Here is a 22622-nt window from a genome sequence, read left to right as displayed (position 1 = left end):
GGTTTATGGACATGTATGATTGGTGTTGCAGTGCCTAAAAATGTCTATAATAGTTGCCCCTAAAGCATGAAGTCGTTAATCTTTTGATGTCGGGTGAAATGCTTTATCATGAGGATCCGAAGTTTTTTCGAGCTGGAAGGCGATCTGTAATAAGATACAATACAATACATTATCTTCAGAATATTTTTCATGATCTAGTTGAGGCGGGCATTCCCATGCTCAGCTTTATAAATTGATTCTCATGTACATAAGACAGACAACCGTCTGTGTGGCAGACTGATTATCATCTGTGCAGCAATGATGTACATTTGATGTCTTTATTTTCCTGAATATACTGCAGCCCAGATGGATGAAACTAGATCTAGGGTCTTCAAACCCATCCAATCTTCACTTGGAGTACAAGTCGATCCATGTGAAAGATGTTCTGGAGTCGAACATGGAAAGACATCGCCTGATTACCAGCCAATGATGTAAGCTATTAATAGGTGCGAGAGGAATCGCCGATAATGATGATGACCCTCAAGGTACTACAATACAATTTGCATGGTGTGAAAAGGGACTTGGCATCTAACACCATGTAAAATCTTTCGGTTGAAGGCCATTGATTTAAACCTATCGCTAGAAGTGAGAAACTTGCCATTGAGGCATGCAAGCTTCAAAGTACTAAAAGTGTTGTCCCTAAGTCGACTTCTTGGATAATGAGCTGATGTTGACAAGAAGCGACCCGTCATAGGAAGGCCTTAATGAATCCCATATCTACGACACAGAATGGAGTAAATGATTTTTGGAGGTGAAAACGATCTGATGATACAGGGCTCAGGGTGGCAGTCATTAGAGAATGGAGCGTGAATGTATTGTAGTAGATGAGACACAGTTGAATTCTCTGAGCAACTTCTGTTGAACATACTGGCAACACTATCATGGATTGGTAGCATTAACCCCAAATATGGATGGTGCGATGGACCAATGGTGATATGACCGATGAATGGACTAACCCAACCCGACTCGGACGTCGAGTGAAAGTGTCATGTTCAAGAGCGACTTGCTACCAATGAAATTTCTTCAAGTTTTCTTCCCAATTTTTCCCCAATCATTGCTGACCGGTACCTCTTTATTTTTGTCAAGCTTGAGGGGGATAACATATGCTTTCTCTATAATTTTCCCTTCAGGCAAACTCGTCGCTATGTTTTAACAAGCCTAGCGACATTGAAACTTGTTCTTGTCTATATGGAAAATTTTTTCACTATTCAGTTTTAACGAGTTTAACGACAAAGATAACACGGTACTTTTCAATTTTAGAGAGTCTGAAAGGGACGTAAGGGAGACTCCAATTGTTGTGTGTGGAGCATGATAGTTTATAGGTCTTTATTTTAGCTAGATATATACCCCAAGAAGTTCTTTACATCCCTCCATGCGGGGGGGTGCGGGGGGGACTTGTCCCCCCCAGCTAGGGGGTTCGGGGGCCAGCGGTCCCCCAGCGGGGGCTCGGGGGCAGCACCCCAGAAGCCAAAAATAAATGTAAAATTTCCTTGTAAAAGTATAGTAATTTCTAGTCAATCTAGGCCATTCATTAGGCGAATGATCTGACGGTAGAACTTATGTTTAATTTAGGGTTTTTTTCCCTAGAAGGAAACCCCTCTCTTTTTATGAGGGCATTGTATTTGAGGCTATGAAATCGATATGTATTATGTGAGTGAGAAACAGAGAGGTGACATTATGAGAGAAAACAAAGGATATTACAACGGATCTGTTGTAGGTTGTGTCTCTTCATTTTGCTGGATAATAGAAAGGAAGGACTAGCTGTTCGAGGTGGACATAGCCCAAACTAGGTGAACCACGTATATCTGTGTCTCTCTTGTTTTATGTGTTTTCTGTGTTATATTTCTGCAATATTTTATGTGTTCCATTTCTTCGTAATGTATAATTTTCTAGCACCAATAATCCCTTTTCGTCATATAATCCCTTAAGTCCGAAAAAGTATAAAATAATACGAAAGGGATGAATTTTCGGTAATTTTAACGAGCCAAAAAAAACAAGAACTCGATCTTTTTGTGTAATAATCGCTCAAGTCGAAAAAGATTAAAATCTAGAGGAGGGATACAATTTCTGGTAGCTTTAACGAGCTAGAGAGGCCAATTGATTGGAAATCTTTTCATATTTTATGTGTCATATGAAAAGAGCTTAAAGGAGACTCGTCTTTTGCAGAACGAGTGATAATTTCAAGTAGCAACTAATTCCAGGTAAGGTTTGGAATTTTCCAATCACGGCAGTGTCACAAGGATGGCTAATAGGATCACTTCTCGCAGCTGTTCCTCAAAAGGGGTAAACAATCAAGTGGAGGTGAATGATCGGCTAAAATAGAGTGGAGGTGATGGTAAGAACATGACCAAGGCTCAAAAGCTGATGATAATGCATTCACAATGGTTATTTATCGGGGATTGGTTCATTTTTTAATGAGCTTAAACTCTGGGGGAAACATTTGCTCATTGCTAAGGTTTAATTTTTAATGAGCTTGAACTTCACATAAAAACTGCTCGTGATAGTCGTATAATAAGGATGTCTCATCGATAGGTTCAATTTTTAGGGAGCTTGCACCATTTGAAACTTTGCTCCAGATCCTTTCATTATGCAAGCTAGGAACGACCAATCCTACGAGTTTAAAGGGTTGAGAAACTAAAAACTAGGAAAATAAATGGTGACTCTTTACTTTCAGGAAAAAAATTTGCATGCCCCCAAGCATAGCAAAGTAGAGTTTCCAGGTTGCCATAAGATTGTTCCATCTGCATTGCAAAAAAAACACTTCATTGGCGATGTCTACCGAAATAGAAAAAGGTGAGTGGCGGGGTCGCCTCCACTCACATAAATTTGATGAAGGAATCTTATTCCAGTCTAATGCCATTTTCCTAAATGGATGGGTGTGTTAGACTAGTCATATATCCTCCGCGCAAACCTACCCTATGCCCAAGGTTTTCCTACGGAAACAGACCATGGTGCATGCCCCCTGGGTTTCAGTCATGTCCCCCTGAATCACTTGCACTCTTCAGGTGGACAGACTGGAGATTTATGAGACATTCCTTGCGTGAAAAGACAATTTAGCGATGGCATTTGACTATTAGCTATGTGTGAGCCGGGGAACGAAAGCTAGTCTACGAGTTGGACCACTCGGCCTTCATGCAGAAAACACATTACTCTAAAGAGTGAGGAGACAATGGCTCCCATGCTATAAATATAGTTGTGCCCAAGGAGGAAATTATAATCTGGAGGTCCTTGGACTACCTTTACGTTCATATAAACGGTTTTCCTTCTCAACGTTATGGGCACATTGGGAAGGATCCCTAATGGTCAACTCGTTCCTTTGTCAAAGCCTATTAGATTTCTCATTTCAGACAGAAGCGATGATGAACCAAGTGCTTCCCAAGCAGTTGAGGAAAGGATACTCACAGAAGTCCCTTTATCTATGATGGTACCGACCATGATTATTTTGTAAGCTTGTACAATGATTCAGAATGGTACATTAGCCGGTAAATGGGGTCTACCTAGTAGATTCCAATCGAAGGAAACGACTAGGTTGCTTGGAGGTGGGACCAAATAGATGGCCGGATATGACTCTAACGAACTTCCTTCCTATGGTAAAGGAATGGGTAGATTGCCCCCATGTTCGTCGAAGTCTATGTTTACGAAAATAATTTGAACAATGTTGTTCTCATTCTCTTCGGTCATTGTATCATCTGAATATGGACCTTCCGAAGGCAAGACCGGGTCAACTGCCACCTCAGCCTTTTGACTTTCATTTGGTATGGACTCAGCAGGTTTATCTTCAACGATAGATGCTTTGACTGACCACAATGATGTGTCAGTCGGATTTTCAACTAGTGATGGACTCGGTAAGATTTTCTTGTATCTAGGAGGAAGCCGTAGAGGTGAAGCAGGACGGTTATCCAAGACTCTTTTAGCTTCATCTAGGAATGGACAACGGTGGACGACGTGATCACCTTCATATAGTTTACAAGGAAATTTACATTTCCTTTTTCTGCCCAAATACTTCGCTTCCACTAGTTGATGGTGTACTTCCAACATGATCTTTAGAGGTTGATGACACTGTATTGTGTAAGCAAGGAGACGAGTCCCTTAAGATCCGAGGAATGCAAGGAAAATCATGATGATAGTAGTCTCCTTTGCAAATGACACATGGAGATTTAGGCTTGGATGGTACACTATGTGGATTTTCACTAGACGATGCCCGGTTACCCCTTTTTGCCTCTGTCTCCTTCTTCTTCTTCTCTTTCTTCTCCTTCCCCTTCTTATCCTTCTTAGTTACTTGATTTTTGGCTTTACCAGCTTTATCAAGCAAATAGGAAGGAGGAGGGAGAATTGGATGAAGTAGAAGGTTGGGGGGTAACTTTAGTATCATCCAGTTGCTGACTCGATTGTTCAGGAATCACGGTGTTCTGAATGACGGAGGTCAAGAAGAGCCATATTGGCAAGGCAATCGTCAATACTGGAAGTCACAATGTGGCCATATGAGGTGCACCAACATCTCGCCAAGAGGAGGAAGGACTAGGATTTCCTCCAAGGGGAAATCCTTGGTTGGTGGACTCCATTTTCCTCAACCTAAGACCAATGCGGGAATGGTGATATTATTCCAATTGAAATAAATTTTAGACGCTTTGACACTACTTGTTTTTTCAATTTTTAAGAGTCGAGAAAAAACAAAAGATGACTCTAGTCGCCTTCGATTTTTAATGAGACTGAAGTGACAGGTGCTCAGATGGACCTTTTCCTTTAAGGAGTCTAAAAAGGAACAAAAGGGACTACTCTGGAAATCTAGACAGAGGGATTACCAAACCAATCGCAAAACTGCAAAATAATTTTTATGGTATGGTAGTCAATCTTCCTGAATACTATGTTCAGTGCATTGCGATCGATAGGGCGACAGACACGGCTTCCTATGGATAAAGGATATAGCCTATTGTGGTCTCCTGATATATACTCGATGGTACGTGGGAGCACAAGTTCGTACTGGCACTTGTCATCTCAAAGAGGAGGAATCACCCAACCAACAATGAAAGCAACAGTTACTAGGCTTTATGACGCTGAAATACGTCTGTAGCCTAGACTTCTAGATGTTGTGCGTTAGGTTCCAAAGAATTTTTATGTTAATTAAATTTATTTTACAGTTGATCTTTCTTAAGAAATTTGCCTTTCAGGTTCACCGTGTGATGTAGGTATACAATTCCTAAAATGCAATCTAATATGATAAACAATCGTTTAATCTTCTTTTTGCAATGAAAATCCTAGCTACTAAAGAAAGAGAGATGATATTCTTTCAACATAGAGCAGAGAGCACACATTAGATGCACTGTCCTAAATCAAACCAACAATAAGTTTAAATGCAAATGCACATACATGTATTTCTTTTTAGCTTTCTTAATGTGTGAATGACAAGAAGAATGCTAAATACAAATCTGAATTATCTTTTCAAAGCGACAGTACTAACAAATTTCTCTTCAAAAATGAAAGCAAGATAATGACGAAACTTTGTGATTTTGAATTGAAAACTGCTTTCGACACTTGAAAAACTACTAATTCAAATCAAATACAAGAGTAACTATATAATCGACCACCAAGAATGATAGGGTTCTTTTCTATGACTGAAAATGACACTTGCGACACTTCCAAATCAAGAAACGACAATTCGATTACGCTACTACTTTGTAAAAGAGAATTGAAAATGGAGCACAATACATAAACAGAATTCACAGTTCTTTGCACAATTGAGGTAGAATGACGGAAAGGAAGGGTGTTTCCATAGTGGTATACTGATCACAGATAGCAAAACTCCTGAATAGAGCTGAAAAGAGTGAAGAAAAACCAAAGCCTAGAGGCAAAATTAGCCTTTTCTGATCATCGCACCTGTAACATAGGGAATCCAGTATGAATCCCACCTAATGCACATGGGAGGTGTGATGCATATGGACTTCCTTGAAGAGAGGGTGCGATGGTACCACGACGAGACTTTTCTTGGCTCTTGGTCACAGTTTGTAGCTCAGTTAAGGGATTTAGTCCGAGCAAGTGACGTTCAATAAATATAAGTCACAAGGGTTGATCTAATGAGGTTACTAGAGCCACCACTAGGGAAATTAGAATGTTTTCAAATCGATTGTTCAGTTTATAAAAAAAACCCGAAGATAGACTGAAGCAGCATTGATCTACTTTGCACTTGCATAGCAAATGCAGTTCGAAGGCTAGCTAGCTTGACTTCAGGCCCCGTCTGTAAGTTTCTAAAACAAACAAATATAGACAAGAAAACAACCTATTCACTCCCTAGTGGAGTCCTCATTTTGTTATCAAGAAATCTAGTGTCCACTCAGAGCTACTAGTCCCACTAAGACTGGTAGCAATCTTAGAAACAAACAAACTAAAACTACTTTCGCTTTCCTTTATGAGAAGTAGATAAGAGGGGAACAAAGGACACCAACCTCAGTCTTGCACTTAGTTCCTTGCTTGATTCCTCTCCCTTCTGATAGATCTTTTCCACTTTGCCTTCGTCTACCTAGCTTCAAAGAGCATCTGTGGAATCAAAGTAGCATAATACTATCGAAGAACAGAGATCTACAATCATAAACAATACAGGACCAGATATATATTAACCACACAAATGCATATATCATCAAACATACAAGAATGTGGAGGAAAAATTGAATAGCTTTATTAATATCAAGAATAGCAAAGAGGACTACAACCAATTGTTCTGACTCAGTGTCATCATCCCCACATGAAAGCCCTTCTTCACGTCATGAAAAGCTTAGATCACTCAACACTATGATATTCCACCAAGAAACCAACAACACTTCCTTACAAGATACAAAATTCTAGCCTCTGGATCTCTTGGATGAGGGATCCATATATAGATGATTGTAAGGGGTGAGTCAGCTTCTAGGATTTTGATTAGTGTCCTCTCTTTGATATTTCTTTATTCCACTTGGAGATTTATGATCTCTTAATCATCCCTGGGTGAATTCAGAGAGGCAAGTGTCACAGGAGAAGTTTCTGGAAGATTCCATGACAATCCACCTTGCAAAATGTCTCTGCCATTTGTCTACTCTCGCCCATCACACCCTACAGGAGGGCTTTCCAGTATGCATCACACCCTTTACACTGGGCAGGTGAGATACATCGCACCCTCTGCTCTGGGCAGTCTGTATGGTCCAGCATTGACTAGTTCTGAGTAGTTTTCTATGGAGAACTTTTGGGAGATGATGTAATCAGCTAACCTTGTTCCTTTAGGGTGTGAAACAACACTTTTAGCGACTTAGGAGACCTTGGTTTATGGACATGTATGATTGGGGTTGCAGTGCCCAAAAATGTCTATAACAAATAGAGATATAATTATTGAATGTAGCAGTGGTTGTTTTGGCAAATGCTAAAGACAAGAGTAGGCACCAATAACTAACAATAATGAAGGAAAATATAGTACATTTATATGAAGGGGATGAGGATGGTGTTTTTAATGTGAAGGAACAATAAAGGTGAATCTTACAAAATAAAAACTCAAACTTGGAGGAAAAAAAAAGGAAAATGAAGAGAAAGACAATTTCGCTAAAGAAGGGGGATGAAAATACAAAAACATAGGAAGAAAATAATCCCAACATGAGAAACAGAGAAGAAACGTGGAGATAAAATTTCCGAAGCTCATAAACTAGTTGATAAGGATGTTACACATTTCCAATCCATATATAAAGGTTGTGACAGAGAAAATATTGCAAATATTCTTAACATATCCTCTTTCTACCCCAGATTTGTGACTGAGGAGGAAAATTAGCAGCAAATGGAGGTACCCTCAAAGGAGGAATTAAAATCCCTTTTGAGAATGAAATAAAAATGGTTGTAGATGGGTAGCCAATAGAATCCATATTGGTTTCTATGTCCTCTTGGATGAATATTTACTTAGGGTGATTGAAGAAGTGAGAAGTATAGGAAAAGTATTGGGTGCCTTTGAATTTACATTTGTAGAACTTTTGTAGAAAGATGATATAAATTCCTTTGATGATTTGAAACTAATATCCTTATGTAACCGCACTTACAAAATCTTGGCAAAGATACTACTAGTGAGGGTTAAAAAAATATTCCTCTGAAGCAATTGCTCAGGAGTATTTTGGTTTGCTACATGGAAGACATATTTTTATGCTATAGGGGAAAACCAAGGATATTTTCATACTATGAAAACAAAAATATCCCAGCCATGTTATGAAGCTAGACTCTCAAAAGCTTATGAGAGAGCTAGATGGATTTCCATTAGACTCCTGCTTATCAATGTTCAATTTGATCTTCAATTATAAAATGTGAAATGGATTATGGGATGCATAACTTCAATTTCATATGCGGTCATAATACATGGATTTGCATCAATTTTCCAAGATGATTGAGGCCAAAATATCATCTCCATTGTTATTTTTAATTATTGTTGTACGTCTTCGTATGACCATTCTGGAAGCTAGGAGGGTCGGCACTATATCATGGGTAAACATTGGAAGAAATTTATTCTTAACATGTTTTTAATTTGTAAACAATGTTCTTCTATTTAGCAATGGATCCCCACAATAATCTTAAAAGATGCAGAAGATATTATAGTTGTATAACATTGCTCCAAGTATGAAGGTAGATGTTCAAAAATATGACAAAACTTTTAAAAGAGTAGGTCTAGACCTTGAAAATCAGTTGATGCAAATATCCTCTTTTAAACCAATCAATTTTCTAGATGGATTTAAAAATATGGATTTCCTTTCTAAACGAAATGGGTATGGAAAAAGAGAGAGGCCTTTTCTGTTGGATAAGTCTCAGGCCAGGATAAATATTTTGTGTAATAGGTGGATTTTAATTGAGGGAAGATTGATTTTCACAAAATTAACTTAGAAATAATCCCCCTTTTTTTAGCATGATTTGGGTTTCATTCGAAAAGGTGTCTTGGAGACTATAAGAAAAAAGTGTTTCGAATTTTTGTAGTACAGGAAAAATAAGATGACAGGATTCCTTTAATTAAGTGGAAATATACTGCAAGCCTAAAGAGGATGGAGGATTGGGATTAAAGACTTTCATTTCTCTGGTAATTCCCTGACACCTAAGCATTTGAGTGATAAAGTTTGAAGGTGTGTCGAATCAGATAATATGGTAGAAATACAACACTTCATAATCCTTAATCTAGGGGATGAAGAATCCTAGAATGATTGTACCAAATGTTTCAACATGCCATAAGGATCTAATCTAAACTTTCCCTATTATTGGAGACTGGTTGGTTCGGAGAGTGGGGAATGGTCAACCAGAAATACTCAACTGAGAGTCCTAAACAGGATGCAAAAACATGATAAGACTCCCAACAGAGATGATAGAGTTACTACGTTACACTCTGAATTAGGTGTTAGACCAGGGTCTTGCTAGTTTATGGAAAGAAGAATGGAAAAATGTGTATTCATTGACAATGGAAGAGAATACAAGTGATCTATGAGAATTTTATTTTGAAAGTTTGCAGCATAGTTGTTTAAGACTCATTAATGAAAATAACACTCTTGGATGATCCAAACTGCATTTTTGGAGTATATTGCACGTGTGAGCTACAAAACAATGTTATATGTCAATACACAAGGATCGAGATGGTGGTGAAAGCTAATCTCGAAGCTATGGACCCCAAATATGACTCGGATATTTTTATGCCTTACCATTAAGAACAAGTCTGTGACTCAAAAATTTTCACAAAAAAGGAAAAGGCATGCCCCAGGGATATGTATGCTCTATAGAAGGGATGGAAAAATGATTTCGTACTTTCTTATAAAATTTTTGTGTGTTGAACGGGTTTGGTCAAAAGTTGATCGATGTACTGGTTTCAAAATGTGGCATCATAAAAAAGAAGTAAAGGACTTTGGGGTTCTTCCCTATGCCATGACTTGGGGTATATAGTTAGGCTAAAAATCTATGATTTTTTAAGGGAAATTTATTTTTTCATTCAAAATTATATCACAAGTGAGATCAATTTCCAAAAAAACTAAACAAATAAAGAACTTGGAGATCGAAAAATCTAAAGTCTATGGATTTTTTGATGGAGATTCTCATGGTTTTTCAAATATGAATCATGTCAGGGTAGCTTTTCTTCTCTGAAGATCATTTCCTAAAGTTCAAGGTTGGTTTATGGGAAATATAAAATAATTATGCTAACTTTATGGCACTTAAGTTCCTTTTAGAGAGTGTCATGGACAATAAGGTTAAAAAAATGTCGGTGTTTGGTGATTCTAGTTTAATAATTATCTAGATGAATGGACTCAACCAATTATTAAACATATATTTCATGCCTGTTGGCAATGAGCTGAAGGTAGTGGGAAGTTCTTTCAAAGGAAATTTCATTCACTCATATCTTCCAAGAGCTAAATGAGAAGGTAGATTTCCTATCAAGGGAAGCGCTTCAGGTTTCATAGGGGACTGTCATTCTCGAAGAGGATAGAAGAGCCATTGTTTCTAACTCTAAATACAACCTATGATAACATTTTTCCTATGTTTTAGTTTCCTTAGGATTGGTTCCAGGTGCAGAAAATAATATTTTTTGTCCATCATTATAAACATGTTCGTAAAAAAGATTTGATGAAGCCTTTTACATTTCTAGCAGTTAGATAGGGTCCATTTTATCAAAAAATAGGACTGTTAAGTCATGGGATCTTGAAGAAATTTTTTTAACAAAGGATAAACAAAAATCCAATTCTTCTTATAAGTCCTGAAAGCACATGAAAAATATAATTTCAATTCAATCTATGAATGAGAATTGTAAATTTTTCTTTGCAAAAGGAATTGTGATAATACAGGTTAAGATGTTCGTTTTAACTTCAACACCTTACCTTAATATTTAGTGGTAAGTTGTTAAAACTTTGAAGTATTTGTATTTCTCCTCTTCATAAGTATATTCTTATGAAATTGTAATGTTCACAAAATTAGTCCAAATTGTAAATAAGATTATGGCTATGGTAATTTTTTACCAAGGATTTATATGCTAAATCAAGGTCATTTTTCTAGTTTAATTTTTTGTTGTGTTAAAGTAAGAAAATGGAAACTTTACCAATAAAAGTTTAAAATAAATTAAACATGTTGTAAAGAGCACAATTGGATCATATTTAGAAGAAAAACAATGACATAAGGACATAATAGAATACAAAATACTTTTTATTAATTGTCCCTTACATTTCAAAATGGCATATCTTTATAAAATAAGAGAAATAACAAACTAATAGAAGGAATTCTTTAAAATTTATGAAAAATATGGTCAAAATGCCTAAAATATAAAGGAGCAACATGAATTAGTTGCAACAATTACTCCAAATGGCATGAACCAGCAGAACACAAGAAATGAAAGTTAAAACTAGATGAGATGATAGAAAATGTTAGTGTCCTCTGATGCCAATCAATGTTCCTATGAATTTTGTGCACATACCACCCTATAACTTTGTTAGTATTATATTAAAGATATATAACACTTCTTCTGAATTGCACAACAAATATATGTGTTGGAAATGAGTTGAATTAAAAGCTTTGGAATGATATACAATTAGAATTGACTTACAAATAGCCAGTAGTGTTGACTTACCAAAGAGCTCTAGATAAATAAAACTTGCCAAAAACTTAATTATCTCTCCTAGGCCACCTGTGTATCATGAAATTACAATAACAAAATAAATAACTTGAGACATTGATTGAGTTGGAAATCAACACTTGTGTATCATCAATGTAAATTAATAGACAAAATCTTGAAAGTGCAATAAAAAAATAAATAAATTGAGACATAAATTGAGTTGCAAATGAACACTTGTGTATCATTAAGGTACAATAACAAGGAAAATACTATGAGACATAAATTGAGAAATGACGAAGTTTAATAAGATATCTTGTCTTATGGATTTAAGAGGAAAAAAATAGAAATTGTGTTGAGATGACCTACTTAAATGTATAAAACATACTTTTATCCCAAACGATGAATTGTGATAATTGCTAAGAATGTTGTGGATGGCTAAGGTGAGTAGAAGATCCCATGGCGATCCTATAATCCATCATATGAAACAAGTGCCCATTCAATTATTCCTGCTGCCATGACTTCCATTCATGGTGAAGACTAACACCACTAGAGAAGAGAACACTTGGTAAATGTTGTTGTATTTCTCTTCTAGAAGGAAATATCTTCATCTTCACCAATAAGGATTCCATAATCTTCAAATACAACAAAGAACAAGTCATAAAATCCATTCCCACCATGTCAATAATTGCTCCTCAAAATTATGCTTCCCCTAATTGCAAAAAAATGAAATTACAGATACCATGGAGCTTCTTGTTCTATATGGTCCCATCAGAATGAGTTATGGTTCTTCATTACCAAAACCCTAGTTTTTATTCAACACTCATACAACTCAACCAAATCTATGTTGACACCTTTCACTCCTCACTTCCCATGTGATGAACAATTTCGATTTCCCTTCTCTAAATTGGAAATGACTTCACTCCACCTACGTCTGAAACACAGGATGCTCTGACCACAAATTGGGCTTCTGAAGGAAAAAAATTAGATCAATTCCTACTCTTCTCTATCTCCACTTCAATTTCAAAACATCAAATGTAGGTTTACTGGAAAACAATCATGACTACTTATCATGGAATATTCCCACAGACTTGAAGTGAGGATGATCGAACATGATTGAATCCATAGTTTTCCAAAGGATTCAGATGGTTGTAATAGGAAATTTAAAGGTCAAAATCGTACATATGATTCATAATAGGAAGATTATTTACGACGTAATTAAAATTTTATTATAAATAAATAAAATAAAACACTGAGACAAACATTATGAAAATCTCATGAACTTGGCAATGAAATGAAAGTCTAGGGTTTAGGGTTTTAGCTAGTATCACATATCAATACTCTGTTCCTCAGGATAAAAACAATAATAAAAGTCAGACATGACTATCTACTGGCTTCCAGAAATGACTTCTACAACCATAAACCTATTTATTTTTAATTAAATTATTTTCTATAAAGAAAACAAAAACATAAAAAAACACAACATCGCCAAAATATTAAAGTAAATGTAAAGATGAACACCTCTGAAGAAAATTTTAAAATGAAAAGGACTCTCAACGTGACTTGAAGGTTAAACTTTGAACCCTTTGATATCATCTAAAACCCCAAAACATAAAATTTTGCTTCCTTCCCTTCAAAAAAGGCCCTAACACAAAAATAAGTGTGAACACATAAACAAATAGTATGCCTTCATTTCTTTAACACAATGATTTATTCCTCGATGGGCCACTTACGTGAATACCTTTTGGATACTTTTTATTCATGAAACAGTAAAAGATTACAACCTTTAGAGGTAGAAATAGAATATTTTCATGAATTGTGTACTTACAGGCTAGTTATCATTGCACTCGCCCATTCTATTTGAGTTTCTTGTGATGAAGAATCTCGGTAGCAAGAGAATCCATTTTACCCATTCGTTCTTCTTCAGTGTATTCATCCTGCACTGTTCCTTTACTTGATAATGATCATACTCATGCAAATGAGACAAGAGAGGGAGATAGTTATAGATGAAGAAGAGATCAGAGTTTGCTTAAATTGCAACCAATTCCAACATGAAAATATTGGCCATAGGACACTAGAAATGGGAAAAAAAAAATCCCTGATGATATTTTTTGAGAAGATGAAGAGAAAGCATGTTAGGTAAAGGGCTTCAACAAAAATTCTAGTTTGTAAGAACAAAAATGCATAAAGTTAACAACATTTAGGTAAACTACAATGGAAAGAGATTGAAGCGAGCGTGATTAGAAGTAGGAAGAGAAACAATACCAAATGTTCTTGCATATTGACCAAATATGAGGGGAAATCATGGCTAAGGGAAGCCAAAATGAAAATGATAAAGAATATGCAAGTGTGGAAGTCTTTTTAACATGAAAATTCCTATTGATTTGAAGCCAGAGTAGCAATGTTGAAATTTCTCCCAATATTTTCTTGATGTAAAATGAAGGAGGAATCCTTCCCTAAGACACTTCCGGGAAATCGTCGAGTTCACGTATGATGAGGCTCACTCACAGAGAACATTGACAATGGGCTAACAAGGTGAGACAAGTGTTCAATATTGCATCGAGCATGACAAATTTAAACAATGTCACCACCACAAACCTCATCATATAAACACCTACCAGTGTAATTTTAAGTCACAACATTTGGAGATCACAACAAATATTTCTTTGAAGAAAAAGATATTAATTCCTCCTTTATCTCCTCCTCCTTGATGAGAGAATCAAGAAGACAATTCTATGTATATACTTTTGGGTTCAAGACTTTCTACATCATTTCCTCCATAATCAAGTATGCCTCGTCTATTCTACCTACTTTTCCAAACCCATATACAAGACTGCTATAAAGAACTACATTCAAAACTATGACTTTGGCTTTTTATTCCTCACAAAGCATGTATGCTTCATCTAGTATGTCAACCTTTTCAAGTCCATCAATAAGTGCTCCATAATAAATTACACTAGGAGAATGGCCCTTTATCCTCATTTATTCAAGGAGTTGGTAGGCTTTGTTCACCTTTCATTACTTGAAAAAACCATCAATGGTAGTGTTATATGCAAAAAATATCAAGTTTACAACCTTTCTTCTTCATTGAATATAGTGTTATATGCAAAAATATCAAGTTTACAACCTTGCTCCTTTATTGAATAAAACAAATTGTATGTTTTTGGTGCTTCAGTAGCCTTTCTAAGAACACATATTAGTATAGAGTAGGTAAACACATCTACAACATATCCATGTTCTTTAATTTCTTCAAAACTTCTACAGACCTTGTCAATCTCCCTTTCTCTAAGAACAAAGTTCATATCTACATTATAAAGTTTTAGATCTAGTATGCAACCTCTATGAATCACATCCTTAAGTATTTTATGCCCATAATCTTTCCTACCACACATGAAAAAGTTGTTAATAAGATATACATATACAATAACGTTTGGTGCATGAATATCATCCAACATCCTTTCAAATATCCTGTATGATTCATCAACCATGCGTTGCTTTCCTAAACCATTAATGAGAGAAGAATATGTCACTCCATCCCACTTACAAGCCTTTCTTTTTAAAATCTCAAAAATTTTACAGGCATCATCCAACCTCTGAATCTTGCACGACCTATCAATCATGATGTTAACTGTCATTACATTTGGAAACAGGGTTGCCTTGCATAGGATATCAAACATAATATTGTAGGTGGAGTGTTTAGGTTCTGCATCCTTTTTCATTTCATGAAAATTCTATAAGCATCATCCAGTCTACCTTTCTTTCCAAGGGAAGTAAGAATACAATTATATGCTATGGAATCAATTTTTCATCCTTTTTTATCTCATTATGTTTACTAAATTTTAAGCTTCATCAAGCTTTCCATCATTTCCAAATCCCATAATTAACATGGTATATGAATAAGCACATGGAACCTTTATGGTGAGTTCTATGTTGTCAAACAATTCTTCTACTTCATCCAATCTATTTTCCTTGTAAAGTATGCCATTCATAGTTGTATTCATTACTTCTTCTAGTGTGATTTTTTGTGCCTTAATTTAATGAAGGAACTTACAGGCCATATCTACTTTACCTATCTTTCGAAAACAATCTATGGAAATAGTATAAAAAGATAATACCTACACCCAATCCATTTCTTTTCATTTAGTCAAACAAATACAATGCAACATCAAGCTTACCATCCTTCGAAAATGCACAGACCAGGGTTGTAAATAGATAGGTCTTCACCTCATACCATATCTCCTACATTTATTTAAACATTGTAAGCACCATGTCTAGTTCATGATCTTTTGCAAGTGTGCCAATGAGAGTTCTAAAGGAAGAGAATGAAAAACTAAATTTAAACTTCCTCACATCAAGAAGCATATCAATAACTTTCATCAAAATTTTAGAATTTATGAATATCAGTTTAACCCAAGTAACATCCTTTGGCTCCAATCCAACTATACTAATCTCCTCAAAGATTTCTTGCAGATTATCATAGTGTTTGATGTTAGTGAAGAACATTAAAATTTCATCATATGATTTTTTTATTGTGTTGATTACATTTTTCTTTCTGGACCCAGCTAAAATAATTAAGTTTCATGCCAACATTCTTCTGTCTTTTCAATACTTCTAAAACATATCCAAGATGATACGTACTATTGATCTTTTCAAGAACTTCTTCGACATATGACTTGCATGTATCTTTATGAAGAATGTGGCATATTTCACTAAACTCATATCCCTTGCTTTCTTGTTGGCTATTATTATCATGCTCTTGCCCACATCCAACTTGCTTGCCTTGATCGAAATATCAAAAACATCAATTTTGAAATGAAGAAAATCTATTCCTCCAACACGATAACCATCAAGTAACATAAAGCCCATGTTGGTGATGAAGATTTGCAACTACAAGGAAAGTATCTAGCCTTAATAACAAATACCACTTTTTGTTTATTTTTAAGGATCCGGACAAGGTGAAAGAAACCTTGAAGTTGAAGGGACTAATGATAAAATGAACAAATACCAACAATGACATTTAATTCCTGAACAATTGATTGACACTTAAAATAACTAGTAACACAACTTCATAACTTGATTCTTTCCTAATGATAAGTATTTATGTTGTGTATGCATTCAAATTGATATTAATCCCATACATGCTAGGAATTAGAAACAAAACCTACCAAAACCAAACAAGAATGAGATTGTAAAGATAAACCAAAAATATAGATGCATGGAATTTAATACTAAGGTTTGCTTGGGAGCCTCCTAGCTAGTCGCAATGATCAAATAAAATGTACATTATGGAATCATGGAATACTGTGTTGATTTTGGTAACCAAAGAAAATTTTATCAAACAAGTAACTTGTCAAAGAAATTTTGTGGCGGTAGTATGCAACAACCCTTTTTATGTATGTACAAAATACACATGGAATTTATGAACAAGAAGTTATAATGTTGGAGTCTTTGGTGTCTTATAACAGAAAATATAGGGAACTTTCAAAATTTCATAATCTAAATAGATTGAAGTAGGGGACTCAATTGTAGAGAAGTATTTCTTTCACATTGTTCCTTCATGTGAGTAAATGGATAAACAATTTCATGGTTATAGTATCAATAACAACAAAACACCAAATGAATTAATATTGGAAATGAAAAAAAACAATGAAAAAATAGTCATAAGTTAACAAGGGAAAAATAGGTTTCTTTTGGTTGCAAGAAAAGTTCATTTCGCACATTCGCGGAGACTAACAATATAAGCCAAAAAATGAAGGATTTAGGTATTTGCACAAACATGCCCTTTTATCACTTCAACTCTTCAATTCCAATTTACCATCCATCCATCTGTCTACATATGCTTGAGTGTGTATGCATAAAGATAGGGAAACAACCCTAAAACAAGCATTTGTACCTAACATCATCACATTATCCTACGATAGCAATGATGCCCTACCTTTCTAATAGAGTTTAACGGTAATTCATGTAACATAATCAAACCCAAGTGCAACACTTTTAGCATAATGCATTTCTTGTTTGAATTTATATAGATGAAACAACCAAAAATGAAACCCATCAATTATTTCAGAACTAAAGGGAGTTGTGGTGAATTTGAAGTAGATCAATAAATTTAAGTCTTATGGGATCGACCTCTTATGGTTTTCCCCAAGTCTCTTTGTTGATATTCTGGTGTGATACCAATGTATTTGTAGTGATATTTTTTTGCAGATTTCCAAGGGACAATGGTTAGACCTATGAAGAAATTATCATGCCTTACTTACATGATGACAGAAAGGCATGGCATAAAAGGTATGTTTGTTGATAGTGTATTGCGGTACCAACATACTTGTAATGATACTGTTTTGATGATTTATGAGGGTCAATCTTTATCCCTTTGAAGAAATGTTCATGCCTTTGTTATATGACGATTGAAATATGTGGTGCAAAAAGAAAATGATAATAGTCCTTATAAAAGTAAAACCATGGTGACAATGAAGTTAAATTTAAGTGTATATTTTCTAACTTGAAATTAGCAGGAAGAGGAATTTTGAAATAATTTTTTTAAAACTAGTATATTGAGGGTAAATTATCTCATAGAAATAACTTCAATATATATTGACTTAGATCTACATTAATTCTAGATTTACTAAGTGCCCAGATAGACCATAATTGCTTTCCCTCTAAAAGAGGTTTGCACCTTAAGAGATTTGATCCCTCTCAACTCTTGGTAGATTAAGAGTTAAATGGATGTGGGCTAGTTTATTTAAACAAATAATATTTTTAGTTTTTAGTTTTATCATAAATACGTAAACAAATAGAAAAGTGATAATCAAGTTAAATGTTTTGACTTAGTTACCAAAGAACCCACAGTAAAAACCATTTTCGTCAATGTTTCAAATCCCAATAAGGATCCATCATCAGGACTTCTTGAATGTTGATAGCAGAAGAGCTTAAATGAGGGAGTTAAATGTTATTTTTAGAACTTTGAAGTTGCTTATAATTTACCACTAAGCGATTTATCATAAACATTATTTTCCACTTACCACATGATTAACAAACATTAGAAAACCTAATTTTCCACATGTATATAGTCTATACATGTATTTTAACATTACAATGTGTCGACGTAGTCTCTCTACAACCCTTTCTAGTGGAAATCATGTCGCTTCACTTGAGGCTTGGATTGCTTAAGGCTTAAGTAAATTATATATTCTTTACATCTAGAAGTAAACTCTCCCCCTTCCCTCTCTCACTCCTCTCTCCCTCACTCTCTCTCCTCTCTCTCTCTCTCAAGTCCTCTATCTATCAATTCCCCTCTCTACCTTTCTCTCGCACCTCCCTTTTTCTAACACCTCTTTGTCTCCCTTGTCACTCCTTCTCTCTCTCTCTCCACCTCTATCTCTCTATGTATTTGTTTTTCCCTCCGTCTCTCCCCCCTTCAACTCCATATCTCTCTCCCTCCCTCTCCCCCCTCTATTTGGAATATGCACGAAACATTTTTAATAGTGGTGAGGATAAAGTGTTTAAATATATCTCAAAAATAATTATGGGAGCAGTCACTTGGGTATCAAAACAAACCAACAACCTCAAGCCCATGTGGGAATACATATAGTTTAAATGCTTAAATAAAGGTGTGTCACACATATGTATATATATATATGTATATATATTATAAAGTATATATCTTACATATGTAAATGACACGAAGAATTTCAATTGGGATAATATTATTGTGGTGTAGTATGCAGAGGTAGCAGTTGGGTTAATAACAGGGGACAAAGTGGGCTTAAGGACATCACAAGTTACTTATGTCTCTTATTATAACATAGAAATGGGTATACGATGTATGAGATTAAAGTAATGGAGTTCTAATTGTATATATGAAATTGTAAGGGTTCATTGTAAAGGTGTTCAGTGTCAACATAATACTCAGAAATTTAAAGGAGGAATATGATTAATATTCCAATTACATCATGAAGAGATATGTCAAGACAAAGATAAATTGTTGTTAAACTATATTTATGCTAGTTGGAAAAAAATTTAGTGTGAAAATGAGGTACATTCACTTATAAGTTTATATTGTTGAAGTGGCACAATTAAAATTACTGCATAAGGAACTAGTTCATATTATTGTAGTACTTGTTAGGTAGTGATATTTTTGTTCCTAAACTAAATTAGTCATTCACATTAGTCATTTTTAGTTATATTACTTATTAGCTAGTCATATATTTTTACCCGGGACTAATTTAGTCATTTATGTTAGTGACTTTTTGTTTGGTCACTCAAGATTTCTCATGTCTAATAGTATTTCACTTGCAAAAGTTACGGTGACTAATGGTTTTACTCATTTAGTCACTAATTTCTCATTTGGTACTAGTGTAACTATGCGACAAATACTATGAGAAATAGCCTGATCAATGTGATATACTCAACGATATTATTTATAGAGAGACTAATAAAAATCCCTTGTAAACTCACTAACTCACCACCTGGGACATATATAACCCATGTTACAGAAGAAAGTTTTCGAGTACTATGACTAACGCCATCACCATAACCAACATATAGGTGAATGGATGTTGACATCTACAAATAAAATGTAAACATGATTAACATAAATCATAAGAAACTCTGAACAGAATACACCTATATACAACATGTACATTGTGAACTATGAAAAAATGACTTAACCATAGTATTTTTTAAGGTACAACCCATTTGTAGGTTGCACCAATGTAACTCCATAGAAATCAATAAGCTCACATGATACTTCAGGAGGAATACATTTAATAATGTATTGACTTAGCCACATTGGCTCAAACCTCTCGATCCTAACTTATGAGATTCTTTATTATAGAACAACACAAGGTCACCTTCCAAGAAGACATGAGGCTAACTTTCTTTAGAGTAAGACTTACTTCAAAATTAATTCGGAGATTCTTGAATAGCAAATCTGAAACACGGGTTTCTTTCCTCAACCGAACATGTGTGTGCACTATGACCTCTCTCCACGGGTCTTCAAATGCCTTCACCTTATAGTTCTAGGTTCTTTTGGACTACAAAAGTTGTCCTTAGACAGGCGGCCTAGTAGGCTTCAATATTAATTCAAAAACAAGATTACAAAGCTTGAAAAATTACAGTACAAGATCAAGACCAAGAAGCACTCCGTTCGACCTTGCCGCTTCTTTGCCTTCATCTTTCCTTTATAACCTCCTAAGAGAATCTATATCTATCCAAGAAATGACATAAAGAGTAAATAATTCAAGGTCCTGTCAGTATTTTCTTTCACCAACGGTGTCTACTCAACCTTTCCATTATAATAATTTCATTAGCTACAACATGTGATAACATTATCACATTGCTAGCTAATTCTAGATTCTTTTGTACAAAGATTTTACCAATATCCTTCGGACTTCGGTCAAAATCATAATCATCATCATTATCATTAGAGGACAATTATCTTTCGAATGCTTTCATTTCAAGACTCATGAGGTAGTTGTATTCCATCAACTTTGAGTATTCTTTGTCCCAACTAAAATCATCCAGATCTCGTGCGTTTGGATCGCTGTCCTGAAAGGCCTGAAAAGTATATTCCTCAACTTTACCTTTTGCTTTAGCATCTCCTGGTATTGTTTTGTTGTTATCTGGAGATGCTTTTGATGTTTTTCCTTGATCTTGATTTACTTTTACTTTGTGAAGATCTGGTTGTTGTGGGGTGAACATCATCTCTTGTTTTTCCCATTTGTTTAGAAATGATAAAGAACTAATATCAACATCTAGAAAAGAATATTTAAAAACTTTTTTGAATGATGGAAAAGGCTGAATTGCCAACTCAATGCCATCTAGAAGCTCCCACTTGAATATTTGGAACATATTAGTGGAAGTTTCAATTGCATGTTGCACCCATAATCTGCAATTTTCATTAATTAGTGCTTTTGATTTCCATCCCATTTCAAAAATCATTGATGTACAAATTTTGTTTGACAACAATAAACTAACAAGATGAACAACATTATTATTCTAGCTTCCTGAAATAATACTGATTGTAATTAACGCTATTTCATTAATCATAAAGCGTAAAACTTTTGGTTTGCCTTGAAGTTCATCCAATTGCTGCAACAACTATCATTTCTTGATTAGCTTCAACATCCCAAAATCTTTGAACCAAAGAGCCAGTTGTTTAATCATTTCGATATTATTACTGGTCTTAATTTCTCCTGTAATCTCATGACAAAAAACCTGCGAAAAGGGATTTGGAGAAATATCTTCTCTAAGTTGTAAACTCTGATAATCCCAAGGAGATGAGAAAGTCCTTAGGTATTGTAGAGTTCTCTGAACGCACTGGGATGTCCTAGTAGATGGCTTTTTCTACAAAATCCTCCCTTGATCTCCCAATCAGCAAAATTTTCAAAAATTTCATGTTGAGGCAAAGTATCAGTAGGGGCATAGTTTTCATCATTTCTCCATAAAAGGATGCTTCTAGTTCTTCAAAAATATCAGGAATCCTTAGTGACAAAAAATATATTTCCGAGTCTGCTTTGATTGGAATGGCTTCTAAATCTAGCATTTGGGCTCTTATATATATATTTAATGCAAAATCCACTCCTCCAATCAACTGATAATAATTTAATACTATTAAAATCCAAATTATATTTTCAGTGAATTGAGAAGACCACATATTTGATAGGCTTTTAAGATAGATCTTCACCTGCATGTTGGGCGATGTATAGATTTTTACCAAATCAACATCTAGCACCAGAGATATGACAACATTTTTAGACTGCCATGCTTGGCATCTCTGAATCCACTGGTTTCTCCTCAATTGTAGACCTACAACTTTCTTGATTTCTTCAGTCAAATGATTTGCATGACTTTCAAGGAGTATGAATCTCTCTACAAAAGTGCTGAAATTATCATCTTGGGGTCCTTTTCCTAGTATTACAAAGAAACTTCTTGGGACTATGACAAATGCTTTATTCATATCTTTAGTTAAAGAATCTTCTAAAAAAATAGAATTTCCAGGTATCCATTCAACATCAAA

The 22622-nt window shown here is 35.0% G+C and overlaps 1 pseudogene; it reads right to left on the bottom strand.

The window, feature by feature from the left end:
- Positions 1 to 18461, bottom strand: part of LOC149148712 (uncharacterized) — a 38440-nt pseudogene extending 19979 nt beyond the window's left edge.
- Positions 18462 to 22622: the final 4161 nt, after the last annotated feature.

Source organism: Pinus tabuliformis, chromosome 9, assembly GCF_031772625.1.
Source record: "Pinus tabuliformis cultivar Carrire ecotype Pingquan chromosome 9, CPIR1, whole genome shotgun sequence".
NCBI lineage: Eukaryota > Viridiplantae > Streptophyta > Pinopsida > Pinales > Pinaceae > Pinus > Pinus tabuliformis.
The sequence above is the reverse complement of the archived record's forward strand: the minus strand, read 5'-3'. Positions and strand labels throughout refer to the sequence as shown.